Below are 14,549 nucleotides of genomic sequence, written 5' to 3'. Positions count from 1 at the left end.
CCCGAGTGTATTAGTCAGCCTTCTCCAGAGGAACAGAACCAATAGCATATACAGAGAGAGACGGAACAGAACGAATAGCATATACAGAGAGAGATGGAAAGAGATTTTTTTTATTAGGAATTGGGGCTCCCATGAAGATGGAGGCTGAGAAGGCCCAAGATCTACAGTTGGCAAGGTGGAGACCCAGGAGAGCCAATGGTGCAAGTTCCAGTCCAAAAGCTGCTGGGACCGAGTCTCAGGAAGAAGCCGTTATTCAGTTCAGATCCAAAGGCAGGAAAAGACCAGTGTCCCACCTCAAGCGGTCAGGCAGGAGCGGTTCCCTCCTGCTTGAGGGGAGGTCAGCTTTTTCGTTCTATTCAGGCCTCTGACTGATTGGATGTGAGACACCCACATTAGAGAGGGCAACCTGCTTTACTCAGTCTACCTATTCAAGTGTTAGTCTCATCCAAAAACACCCTCACAGACACACTCAGAATAACGTTTGACCTAATATCTGGGCACCCTGAGGCCCAGTCAAGTGGACATGTAAAATTAAACATCGCCCCAAGCATCTTGACACGGTTGGTCATAAATTAACATTTATTTTTCAATTCCTATTGAATCTTAATTAAATACTCTATTTCCCTGTTTCCTTACCTGTAAAAAGGAGCTGTGAATAATTTCACTCTGTTAGTTGCATGTTGTCTAATTACCTTTAAGGCTCCATGTCTCAAAAGGGCAAAACAAAGCCGCGAGCAGTTTACATTCTTTACTGTATGGGGAAGTTTGCATCACGTGGTCTGCAGATTTAATGATACCTCATATGTATGAAATAGTTAGCATTTTAGCAAGTCCTTTTGTAAGCTCTTTAAGCGCTTTACCTCAGTCGGTCAGCAAAACTTCATGAGATTATGTGCCAATTATTAGCCCCATTGTCATATAAAGAAACTTAGGCACAGAAGTTAAGAAATTGTCTAAGATGGCATCTTGTAAGTGGCAGGCCCAGGATTGGCATCTATGGCTTCAGAACCAGTGTTCCTAACTAATTAGTGTGACCATATAATTTATCATCAAAACCAGTTCATATAATTTATCACCAAAACCAGAAGGAAAGAGAGTACTATGAAAAGTTATACCTCAGTAGGCATAAAACAGAAAAGCCTTAGACATACCAAGACATTGCTCACTCTGTTAGCGAAAGTTCTTCTGGTTGCAAGTAGCAGAGAATTCTCACCTAAATTGGCTAAATCGAAAAGGAAATTCGTATTTTCACAGCATTTGTAACATCATCATCACTTTTCCTGCCTCTGCTAGATTAGTCCTGTCAGCATACAAACTGGTGCTATTTTTTTCCATCTTAAAAACAACACAAAACCAACCAAACAGAAAACTTTCTTTCACCTCACTCCCTGTGCCAGCCATAGGGCCATTTCTTCTCCCCTTGATAGCAAACCTCCCATAGAGAGTTGTCTGCGTTCACGGTCTCCAATTCCTCTCCTCCCATTCTGCCTTAATCACACTCAGATCAAGCTTATATACCTTCAGCTACACTGAACTGTTCTGGTCAAGGTAACAATGACATGGATATTTCTAAATTAAATGGCTATCTCAGTCCTCTCCTTAACCGACCTATCCATAATTTTGGACAGAGCTGGTCACTCCCTGCGCCTGGGAGTACTTTCTTCCCTGGTGTATTAGTCACCATTCTCTAGAGAAACGGAACCAATCGGATACATAGATGGGAAGAGATTTATTATAAGGGATTGGCTTATGCAGCTGTGGAAGCTGAGAAGTTCCCTGGTCTGGCAGCTGCCAGCTGGAGTCCCAGGAAAGCCGGTGGTGTAATTCAGTTCAGCTCCAAAGGCCTGAGAACCAAGGGAGCCGCCGATGTAGCTTTCAGTCAGAGTCTGAAGACCTGAGAATCAGTAGCACCGAGGACAGGAGAAGATCGATGTCCTAGGTCAATCAAGCAGGCAGGAAGGGCCAAATTCTTCCTTCCTCCACCTTTTTGTTCTATTCAGGCCCTTAAAGGATTGGATGATGCCCACTCCCGTTGGGGAGGGCAAACCGCGTTACTGAGTCCACATATGTAAAGGTTACTTTCATCTGGAAACACCCTCACAGACACACCCAGAAATAACGTTTAGCCAAATATTTGGACACCCCGTGATCCAGTCCAGTTGACACACACACACACCTGGGTTCCAGGACAATACTTTCCTGGTTGTTCTCTGACCTCATGAGTATAACTCCTCAGTCTGCTTGGTTGTTCTCCTTTCCTTGTCACCTCTTGACATTGACATGGCTCAGAATTCGATCCTTGGCCGTCTGCTCTTCCCTATGTACACTCATTCCCTTGGTGATCTCATCCAATATTGTGGCTTTATTTGCCACGTATACCCTCTTCTCTCTCCAATTTAGATATCCAACTTAAACTCTAGAGTCTGTTTCTTCCACCTCTCCACTTGGCAAGTCCAGATGGATGTCTAATAGACATTTTGATTTTAACCATGAAAAAAAAGAGATTCTTATTCCATCCCCCTCACTGCATCTACTTTAGTTCTTCCTCATCTCAGTTAACATTAACATTATGCTTCTAGATGCTCACTTAAAAATAGTGGGTCTGTCTTGGCATTAAATCTGTTCAGAAATCCTGTTGATAACATGTTCTAAATATATGGAGAATGGGAACAGTTTTGCCACCTCCACAGCTACCACTTGATTCTAAGCCACTACCATTTCTTGCCTGGATTATTTCAATAACATTCTTACTGGTTTATCTTCCTATAACTTTACCTTGATGTTTGGTCCCATCACAGCAACCAGAGGTATCCTTTTAAAACCTAACTCAGATCACGCCACTCTTCTGCCGTTGCTCTCCATCTCACTGAGAGGAAAAAATCAAAGTATTCACAAGTTTCTACATGATTTGATGTTGTGGTACCTCTCTAAAATCCAACTGCACTCCCACTAGATGCCTCCACGTCTGCCTTAACTATAATAGTTACACTTTTACTTGAAGGCATCTGCACTGGCTGTTCTTTGTGCTTGAAATGCTCCTGCACATATTTAATGGCTCATTCCAGCTCCTTCCAGTCTTTGCTCAAATACCACCTTCTGAGGTTGGCCTATCCTGACCGCTGTTTTACAAGAATTCCAATTCCTTAGCATTCCAGATTTTTCTTAACTTGCTCTAATTTTTTCCCCAGAGCATCATAATCTTCTTACACACAGTATAATTTAATTATTTTATTTATTATTTGTACAATTACTGAAAAATATGAGTTCTATGAGGGAAGAGACAGTTGTCTGTTTTGTTTACTACGGTATCTTCGGAGACAACAGTAATGCCTGGCTGTTAGCTGTTACTCATTTAATATTTGGTCCATTTCCAAGATACACTGGAAGTCAGCAGTAGGATGGGTTCTAGACATGGAGAACTGTAGCTCAGGGATGTCATCAAGGGTTCAGATCCTTTCCTTCTCTTTTCCCTGCCATCCTCAGTGTCCTCATCATCCTGGTCCCAAGATGTCTGTAGCAGTTCCAAGCCTCATACCTAGGCACGGTAACATTAAGAGAGAAAGGGAAAATATCTTCCACTGTCCCTTTTCAAAGGGATGGGAAACCATGACACAATGCTTTCCAGAAGATATCCACCCCCATCAAGCCCAGCATATGAGACTGAATTTGGTCTCATGTCCAATCGAAAAACAGTGATTATCAAAGATATTGGACTTGTCACGACTGGCTTAGATGAATAGGTGATGAAATGGATGTTGAGGAGTCAACTACAATGTTCCCTGAGACACATCGGTGCACTGGTATGATGTGTGTGTGTGTGTGTGTGTACCTGATAGGGGGCTGAATTCTGGTACTCAGTTGTTGCACAGTGAGAAAGAACAGACTATGATAATTTGTGAACCAGAAATTAGAGAAGAGTTCATGTCTTGCATAGAAACTCTTTGTCTGTTAATGGCATAAGGCTAACATCGTCCAATATGTCCATCTCGCTCCAGGTAATATTTTGACAAAGGGACCAGAAATCCTCAAAGTCCCTTGTTAGAGATATTTCTTTATCCACACAGATTTTATCATTGGGCGTTAAAAGTATTTTCTTTCATAGATGACCAACTAACCCCTTCTGACTGATACATTCTTCATGTAGCCATGTTAAGACCTTTATTCATATCTTGGTGTCTCTCTGAGCTGAGACCTTCCTATTCTATTTTTGTGGGTCTCAGTTGTGAAATAATATATACATACCTACAAAAAAGTGCATCAACATGTATACAGAAGTTAATAATGAGCAATTATAAAGTGAAAACCTATGTAACCACCACCCAAAGCAATGAAATCAAAGATTATTAAAACCCCAGAGCCCATGATGCTCCCCTCCCTGACCACAACTGTGTATCTCCTTACAGAGATATCTGGCATCCTGATCATTGTTTAGTATCTCTTCCTTGCTGCTCAGTAAGCTCTATCACCTGTGTAAACAACACTAAACTACCTAGTGCATTTTTTTTAACTTTATGGCATCACATCTCTGCTTTGAATTTTTAGTGCACACTTAGAAAACAACCTTATTTTGACTTGTTTCTAGAGGCTCCTTGAAGTGTTTAAAGGCAGTCCCTCTTCCCAGGTTAAAGAGACAAACCCTCTTCCCAGGTGGGTACTTGGGTGCCTACCGTGTGCTTAGGAGTGAATCAGATGCCAGGATATACATGAGAACTAAACAGTCTTCTCTACCTTCAATGAGAGTATAGTGTAGTTGGGAAGGTGGTGCTTAATGATAGTGTACACTGGTAGAACTGAAGACAGCTCAGGTTAGCAGCGAGGCTATGGCTAGTGCAGTGAGATACTCCATGTGCCACCTCTTACTGGCTTTTTGATTTTGGGTAAGTCTCTCCACCTCTCTGAGCCTGAATATATTTACTTCTTAAAGAGAGGGAGATTTAAAACCTACTCCCCAGGGCTGTCGTGTATGGTACTTCGTAGGCTCTCAATAATTGGTAGATACTGCTATTGTAATACATTGTGCTAGACAAAAATAAGGATGAAAAATAATTCAGTTCTCCCTGGACAATGTAGACGGCATATATACAAGTCTAATGAGTTTAGTACATACTAGATGTTAACGCGAGGATTCGTTCAGCCCCAGGAACACACTTAGGCAGCTAAGTGGAGTGGTAAGAGGCTAGACATTAAGATTAAAAATATTGGGACTGAGGGGCTGGCCCCGTGGCCGAGTGGTTAAGTTTGCGTGCTCCGCTGCAGGCGGCCCAGTGTTTCGTTAGTTCGAATCCTGGGCGCGCACATGGCACTGCTCATCAGACCACGCTGAGGCAGCGTCCCACATGCCACAACTAGAAGAACCCACAACGAAGAATACACAACTATGTACCGGGGGGCTTTGGGGAGAAAAAGGAAAAAATAAAAAAATTCTTAAAAAAAAAAAAAATATTGGGACTGAGGATAAAATCGTCCCATTCGCAACAACATGGATGGACCTTGAGGGTATTATGTTAAGCGAAATAAGCCAGACAGAGAAAGACAGTCTCTGTTTGACTCCACTCATATGTGGAAGATAAAGAAACGCGTGGACAAAGATTAGTGGTTACCAGGGGAAAGAGGGGGTGGGGGTGGACATAAAGGGTGAGGTGGTGCACCTATAATATGACTGACAATAATGTACAAGTGAAATTTCACAAGGTTGTAAACTATCATAACCTCAATAAAAAAAATTGGGATTGACAATTACTATCATGATGAAAGCTATCTTTGAGCACTATACGTTCCTGTAAGCACATAGAGTTGGACTTCCGGCGGGCACCTCAGTGACATGGTTAGATATGAGTACTTGGAACCAGAAATATCTAGGTTAATGATGTACTTTAAAGACTTTTGAAAGAATCAAAAACATTAAAGAGGTTTAACTTTTATTGAATATTCTCTGTGTCCAAGATATTGCTCAAAACATATTATATGTATTATCTCGTTTGATCATCTTACCATGGCCCTAGGATGTAGGTAGGCTCAATGATTATCCCTATTTACAGGTCAAAAACCTTGACTTCAAGGGTTAAGTAACTTTTCTGTGATCACACAGTTAATAAATTTCAAATTTACAGAAAAATTGCAAGAATAGTACAAGGAACTCCGATTTATACTTCACCCAAATACCTCAATTGTTAATATTTTACATATTTGTTCTCTCTCCCTCTCCCTCCCTCTTTCTTTTTCCTCTGCATATATACACCACACACAGATGCATATACATGTAAGTTTTTTCTAAACCATTTGAGAGTAAGCGGCAGGCAAGTCCTTTTACTTCTTCTTTTTTTTTTTTTTTTTTTAAAGATTTTATTTTTTCCTTTTTCTCCCCAAAGCCCCCCGGTACATAGTTGTGTATTCTTCGTTGTGGGTTCCTCTAGTTGTGGCATGTGGGACGCTGCCTCAGCGTGGTCTGACGAGCAGTGCCATGTCCGCGCCCAGGGTTCGAAGTGACGAAACACTGGGCTGCCTGCAGCGGAGCGCGCGAACTTAACCACTCGGCCACGGGGCCAGCCCCAAGTCCTTTTACTTCTATTGCTGCTGTGCTACTTCCTTTGAACAAGCACCTCCTTTTGCGTAAACACAGTACAATTATCAAAATCAAAGAATTAACATTGATAGAGTACTATTGTGTATCTCATTTACAGACCTTATTCAAATGTGGCCAATTATCTCAACAATGTCATTATAGAAAATTTTATAATTTTCTATTCTACTCTGTAGTCTAGTATTATGCATCGTATTTAGTTGTTATTTCGCTCTAGTCTTCTTCAGTCTGGAACACGTCCTCAGACTTAATGTCTTGCACAACCCTATCAGTTTTGAAGAGTATGGACCATTTACTAGAGTGTCCCTCAATTTGGGTTTGCCTGATTCTCTGTTCTCATGATTAGGTTCAGCTTATGCATTTTTCCCAAGAATACCACAGTAGTGATAGTATCTTCTTCTCAGTGCATTATATCAGTTGGCACATGGCATCCATTTATTCCATAATTGGTGATGTTAAATTTGATCACACAGTTAAGGTTGGACTCACCAGGCTACTCCAGTGTAAATTTAATATTTTCCCTTTGTCCGCTTAAATATTTTGTGGGGACATACTTGGAGACTATGGAAATATCCTGTTCTATCATCCATTGATCATTGTTGCCTGAATCCATTAATATATGATGGTTGACAAATTATGCATTTCCAATCCCTTCACTTTTCCCCTTTTACTCTTGGGAGTCTTCTGCAATCAAGAGCTTTTCTGTCACCCTCATGTATTCATTAGTCATGTCTTCATTTATATCAGTGTGGGTTCATGGTTATATAATTTATTCACTATATAATAACCCATTACCATCATGATTCCTTTTGATGCTCAAATTTGTCCAGGTTTGGTCAGTGGAAGCCCTTGAATCTTGTTCCTGTGTTCTTTTCACATGTCCCCACTTGTCTTGGAACACATCTTTTGGTGCAGCAAGACGTTCCTGGTTCTTTTTGTACTTTCCCTGTTCCAGTCCTGGAATCAGCCATTTTCCAAGGAGCCCTGGTTTCTTTTAGTGTAGAATGGTACTGAGAATTGAGTCTGCTCTTTTTACCACCATTCTGTGCTGATAGTATGACTTTACAATCCTCTATATTTCCCTTAACTTCGGTTACCCGATATGTGGAATTGGCATAGAAATAGGATTTTTGTCATAGGTGTGTTGTCAGGTTTAAATACAGTAATGAAAGCATTTAGTAAAGTGCTTGGCACAGAAGTAATTTTTTTTAAATGGGACAATTTGAGCATCAGAATGAGTAATAATAGTAACGGATTAATACAATGAATAAAATAAGAATCTATAAGTCCATTTGAAAACAAGTGGTAGCTATTTTTATCCTCATTTTTGTTACTGTTAAATACTTCTGATTGTCACTAAGATCCACCACTGGGAAAAACCTCAGGATTACAATATTATCCTTATCAAGTCAAGGCCAGCTCAACTGCATCACAGAGCCTGCAAAAGTAGAAACATGTGGAATGACTCCAGAAGCGGGCCGCAGGCCTTGGGGACTGACAGAGCTTCAATATGGAAACAAACAACACGAAGTGAAGAGCAGCGGCTGCTCCTACAACCCCTGCTACTAGAAGCCAATACTTTCCTTATCTTGGCTCTAACACCACTGGGCTGTACACAGACAGTTATTTGTCTGCTTGCTTCATTAGACTGTGAGCTGATAGATGTAACTTGTTTACTGACTTATTCTCAACACCTAAAACAATGCCTATCAGATGGGAGACATTCAATAAATGTTTGCTGAATGAATGAATGAAAGTGGTGAGCAATTTCAGATATCTCCTGAGGATAACTAACGAGAGGAGGAAACTAAGGCTCAAAAAGTAGAGAAGCATCCCCAAAGTCGTACAACCAGTGAGAGACAGAGGTAGAATTCCATCCTGGTTCTACTCTAGAAGCTTGAACTCTCAGTTGTATTGGCCTCTTTGGATGATGGGCCTTCCCAGAAAGATTAACTCCTCCAGTTTCCATGTTTCCTAGAGTTTGAGTGAGAGCCTTCTATGCACCAGGCTGCATATCCAAGACTGGTTCAAGGATCAGGTAATTAATTCAACCAACGTGGGTTAATTACTGTAGGCCTTTATTATGGGTCACTTACTCTAAGCCTTTCAGGCTCTGGGGGCACAGCTGTGAGCACGACAGTCAGATCCCCTACTCTAATCAATGTTTGGTTCTAGTGTGGAGACAGACAATGAACAAAGGAATACAGAAAATTTAAGATGGTGGAGAAATGACAGTGTGATTAACAAATAGAGAATCATCCAGCATGTGTGTGTACAGAAGAGAGAGTGGATGTGGAGGTGAGACAGGGCTTGCTGGGTTCAGCGAACTTGGAGTAGTTCATAATGGCTGGAGGTAGAGTGGGATATAGGCTGGGGGTTGAGGTGGGAAATTAGAAAGTAGAATCCATAAGAAAATGAATCACTTAACTTCCCTGAGACTAAATGTTCTTTTCAAGAAAATAGGGATTCAAACGTCTGGGAAAATGCATGGAAAATGTCTAAAGCTCAAATCTAAAAAACCAGGTCTTTATCCTTTTTTTAACAATGAATATTCTTTTTTAATAATGTCATCTCCTTTACCACACAGCAACTAGCTACATTTCCTTAGTTTTACTTGCCCATAAATCTGAAAACTAAATCTGGTAAGGATAGTATAAAATTGACAGGAGAAAATTTCCAAAGAAAAATGGCTAAAAATCTCTGTTTTTGCTTGATGCAAATTTCATCCTCACAGGAGCATGATGAGCTATTTTCTGACAAAAGGTATTTGATATGATTTCCTAATTCCACAACAGAGGAAGCGGAGTCACTTGATGAGGATCTCAGGTCACTTGCTGAAGGTCCCACTGCTGACAATGGGTGAGGCTGGGATTTGAAACCAAGTGATCTGGCTCATTGCCTACGCTCTTACCTTATTTACACTAGGCAGTTGGGGCCCTGATAGTTTTGAAAGCAGGGGAAGCTGCATACACCATTAACTTCTGTGATCTACTACTGGGACCAGGGAAGAAGACTGTTCCTTGAATGCTCTCTCTGGTCCCTAGGATCTCATGTGTGCTGTTCCTCTGCCTGGACAACTCATCACTCACTCTCCCCTGTGCTAACTCCTACTTATCTTTTACATCTGAACTTAGGAATCACTTGGGGAAACTATAACTCTAAACAATGTTATAGTCCTCTGCCACATGCTGCTGGAGCACACTGAGTTCTGCCCATCACACAGTGTACTCATCACAGTTGAAGATTCTTTATTTGTTGTCTGCCTCCCTCACTTGACTTTGAATTCTCTAAAAGCAGGGTCCATGTCTGCCTTTCTCAACCCTGAAGTTCCAAATCGTCACTGCACAGAAATGTGAGGTCCAGAGATCTTAGAGGAATTCTATTCCTGCTGGGACCATTTGATTGGTTGGGAGGAGGAGGAAGTGCTAGTGTATATATGAATAATTCAACATATTTTTTCTATTCATCCAGGAAAAGTTAAAAATGGATAGAAAGGAAGGCGAGCCTGGTAACATAGCAGTTAAGTTTGCAGGCTCTGCTTCCATGGCCTGGGGTTTGCCATTTTTGATCCCAGATGTAGACCTACACACTGCTCATCAAACCATGCTGTGGTGGCATCCCACATACAAAATAGAAGAAGACTGGCACAGATGTTAGCTCAGTGACAATCTTCCTCAAGCAAAATGATGAAGCTTGGCAACAGATGTTAGCTAATGGCTAATCTTCTTCACCAAAAAAAAAAAGAAAAAAAGGATAAAAACATACAGCTGAAGACTGACATTTTGATGGAATGAAAAACGATGGATTTCTAGGGGAAAGACTGGTTATATTATTTTATTATAATGCATACACATGTGTGTATAATACACACACATGAGATTATATATTTAAGCCATTAATGTTTTAGGATAAAATGCTCAAAGCATTTTCTCTCTATATTATATACAATATATTAATGCAGATATATGTATATATAGGCAGATATCTAGATATAGAGATAGTAACTTTACACCACAATAATACTAGCACAGCCATTTGGGGCTTACAATAATGAACATTCTAGTACACTAAGTGAATGAAGCTGAAATTAAACAGTGTCTCTAACAGAGTGCCTGTTACATAGTGGATACTCAGGAAGTATTAGTTGTATAAATAAGTTTTTGCATCATTTTCTCCTTTAGTTGGCATTTATGGATTACTTACTATGTGCTTCACGTGAGCCCTAAATGCTGCCTGGAAAGCTTTCTGTGTTCTATCTCATTTTGCATACAGCTTTTTCAAAACTTCTTACCTGTCATCAGACCTGTCCTCTCACTTAGCACTACCACCTCTGATCATAGCATATAAACTTGCCCACTAACTCACCAAGGAAGGAGGAAAACAATCTAGTAATGTTTTAACAGTTTTACTGCGTTATAGTTAATATACCAAAAAATTCACCCATTGTAACTCTAAATTTAGATAACTTACAGGAAATATTTACAGTTGTGCAAACATCACCACAATCCAGTTTAAGAACACTTTTGCTATCGATAAAAGTTCTCTCATGCTCATTTTTTAACAGCTTTATTGTCTAATTGTCATTATTGTATTGTATTGTAACAGCTTTACTGTATAATATATTGTGTAATTGTCATATAATAAACTGTATCTGTACAATTTGGTGTTTTGACATATGTATACACCTGTGAAACCATTACCACAATCAAGATAATGAATATATCCATCACTCCCCAAAAGTTCTTCTATTAACCCTTTGTTATCCCTCTTTCTTACCCCTCCCACTGCTCCTTAACCCCATGCAACCATTAATCTCATTTCCATCATTTTTGATTAGTTTGTCTTTCCTAGAGTTTTATATAAATGGAATACACACTATGTAATTTCTTTCTGGGTTCTTTCACTCAGGTAATTATTTTGAGGTTCATCCATGTTGTTGTGGATATGAATAGTTCATTCCTTTTTAAGATTGAGTAATATCCCATTGTATGAATATGCCACAATTAATTTATCCATTCATTGGTTAATGGGCATTTGAATTGTTTCCAGTTTTGGAGTATTACAAATAAATCTGCCATAGACGTTTAGGCACAACTCTTAGCGTGAACATATTCTTCCTTTACTCTTCAGTAAGTACATAGTAGTAGAATGGCTGGACTATATGGTAAGTGTATATTTAATTTTTTAAGTAACTAAGTGTTTTCTAAATTGGTTGTACCATTTTACATTTCAACCGGCAGTATATGAGATTTCAAGTTCCTCCACATTTTCATAACACTTGGTATGGTCAGCCTTTTTAAGTTGTAGACATTGTAATAAGTGTATATCTCATTATAATAGATACTACTACTATTACTACTCATGTAATAGTAGTATCTCATTAGGATTTTAATTTGCATTTCCCCTAATTACAATTAAGGTTGCACATATTTCCATGGGCTTACTTGACATCTGTTCAAATCCTTTGCCCATTTTTAATTGGGTTGTTTATTGTTTAATTTTGAGGGCTCTCTATATATTCTAGATGTAAGACTTTTACCAGATTATATGCTTTTGAAATATTTTCTCTCAGTCTATGGCTTTTCTTTTCATTCTATTATCATTGTCAAATTTAACTATTTGTTATATTGTGGATTGTGCTTTTGGTGTCATATCTAAGAAATCTTTGCATAACCCAAAGTCATGAAGGGTTTTTCCATGTTTTCTTCTAGAATTTTACAATTTTAGATTTTACAGTTAGACCTATGACCCATTTTGAGTCAATTTCTATGGTGTGATATATGGCTCCTAGTTCACTTTTGACACATGGATGTCCAATTGCTTTGACAAAGGCTATTGTTTCTCTATTGCATTGCCTTTGCATCTTTGCAAAAAATCAGTTGTTCATTTATGTGTGGGCTTATTTCTGCACTTTATTCTGTTTCACTAATCTATTTGTCTATCTTTACACCAATATTGTATTTTGATTACTGTAGCTTTGCATAAATACTTGAAATCAAGAAATAGTAGTCCTCCAATTTTTATTTTCTTTTTGAGTTATTTGACTATTCAGATATTGTGCATTTTCATATGAATTATAGTATTGGCTTGTCAATTTCTACCCAAAAAAGTCTACCATGATATTGATTAGTTTTGTGTTGAATCTCTAGATCAATTTAGGAATAAATGACATCTTAACAACATTGAATCTTACGACCAATGAACAAGATATAGCTCTCCATTTATTTAGGTCTTTTTAAATTTCTCTCAACAATATTTTGTAGTTCTCAGTCTATACCTCTTTCATATATTTTGTTAGATTTATCCCTAAGTACCTCATATTTTTATGCTACTGTAAATGGTATTTTAAAAGTGCAATTTCTGATTTTTTATTGCTAGTATATAGAAATACAACTGATTTCTTTTTTCTCATGACTTTGTAGCCTCTAACCTTGCTAAACTCGCTTAATAGTTCCAACAGGTTTTTGGAGATTCCATCAAAATTTCTACATAAATAATCATGTCATCTATAAGTATAGTTTTACTTCTTTCTTTTCAATCTGTGTGCCTTTAATTTTTTTTCTTGCCTGATTGTACTGCCTAGAGCCATCAGTACAATGTGGAATAGAAGTTGTGAGAGTAGACATCCCTAATTTTTTCCTTAACTTGTGTGTGTGTGTGTATACACCACATTTTCTTTATCTACTCATCTGTTGATGGACATTTAGATTGTTTCCACATCTTGGCTATTGTAAATAATGCTGCAATGAACATGGGGGTGCATGTATCTTTTCAAGTTAGTGTTTTTGTTTTCTTTGTATAAATACCCAGAAGTGGAATTGCTGGATCATATTCTCTCTGCTCGTTAGATTAAGCAGTTCTCTTGATATTTATTTAGGTCCACTGATGATTCTGACGTCTAAAATCCACTGCTGCACCTCCTCTAGTGAGTTTTTAATTTTGTGATCGAACTTTTCAATGCCAGAATTTCCATTTGGTCCTTCTTGGTAGTTTCTCTTTGTTGAGATTCTCTATTTGCTGTGTCATTGTCATCATATTTTTCATTAATTATTTTAGTATAGTTTCCTTTAATTCTTTCAACATATTTATAATAGCTGCTTTGAATTCTTTGCTAAATACAACATCTGGGCCCACTCAGAGTAAATTTCGCTTGTTTTTTTTCCTCCTTGATATATGTCACACTTTCCTGTTTTGGTTGTCTCAAAAGTTTGGATTGTAAACTGGATATTTTACATAATATATTGTAGAAGTTCTGAATTCTGTTTTAACTTTATGAGTGTTTTTTTCTGGAAAATTGTCTAGCTTTAGCATTGTAATTTCTCATCTCCTGGTAAGCAGCCTCTGAGGTCTCTGTTTAGTTTTTTTTTAATTTTAGTTTTTTATTCTGGCTTCCTATTGGTTAGCCTGTGTCTGCATAGCTAAGTGGTCAGGCAATGATTTGAGAAGAGGTTGTTCTCAAATACCTTGAGCCTGTAAGGCTTCCACCCTCAGCTGATTTGTGTGTGGGTTGGGAAGCTCAATCAACATTTCAGTCAATTCTCAATGCTACCTTCACTTTCACTTTTTGCTTGGTTCTCTTGGATCTCTCTGATAAATGTGCGTATTTTCCAAGTCAGCCAAGGATATACGGAACCCTGCTATGGTGCTCTCATTTTCAAAATCTCCCCATTAAACTCCTATACAGTCCACTGCTTGTCCCACTCGAACTTCAAACTTGGGCTACCAAAGGAACAGATTTTACCGTTTATTTCCTAATGAATTTACAAGTTTTAGCTAACAATGACCCAGCTTCTCACTATCTAGCCCAAATGAAATTCACTCCCTCTGGAAGCAAAGCTGCCAAATTTTTTTTGCCAGCCCCTAGTTTTCTAAAACTATTCTTCTCACCTTCATAGTTGAGAGGGAGTGAAGTGGGGGGCTAGATGGGAGCAGCTTCATGCAGGAAGGCCACAGACTCCTATTCTTATAC

Source organism: Equus asinus, chromosome X (genome assembly GCF_041296235.1).
Source record: "Equus asinus isolate D_3611 breed Donkey chromosome X, EquAss-T2T_v2, whole genome shotgun sequence".
NCBI lineage: Eukaryota > Metazoa > Chordata > Mammalia > Perissodactyla > Equidae > Equus > Equus asinus.
The sequence above is the reverse complement of the archived record's forward strand: the minus strand, read 5'-3'. Positions refer to the sequence as shown.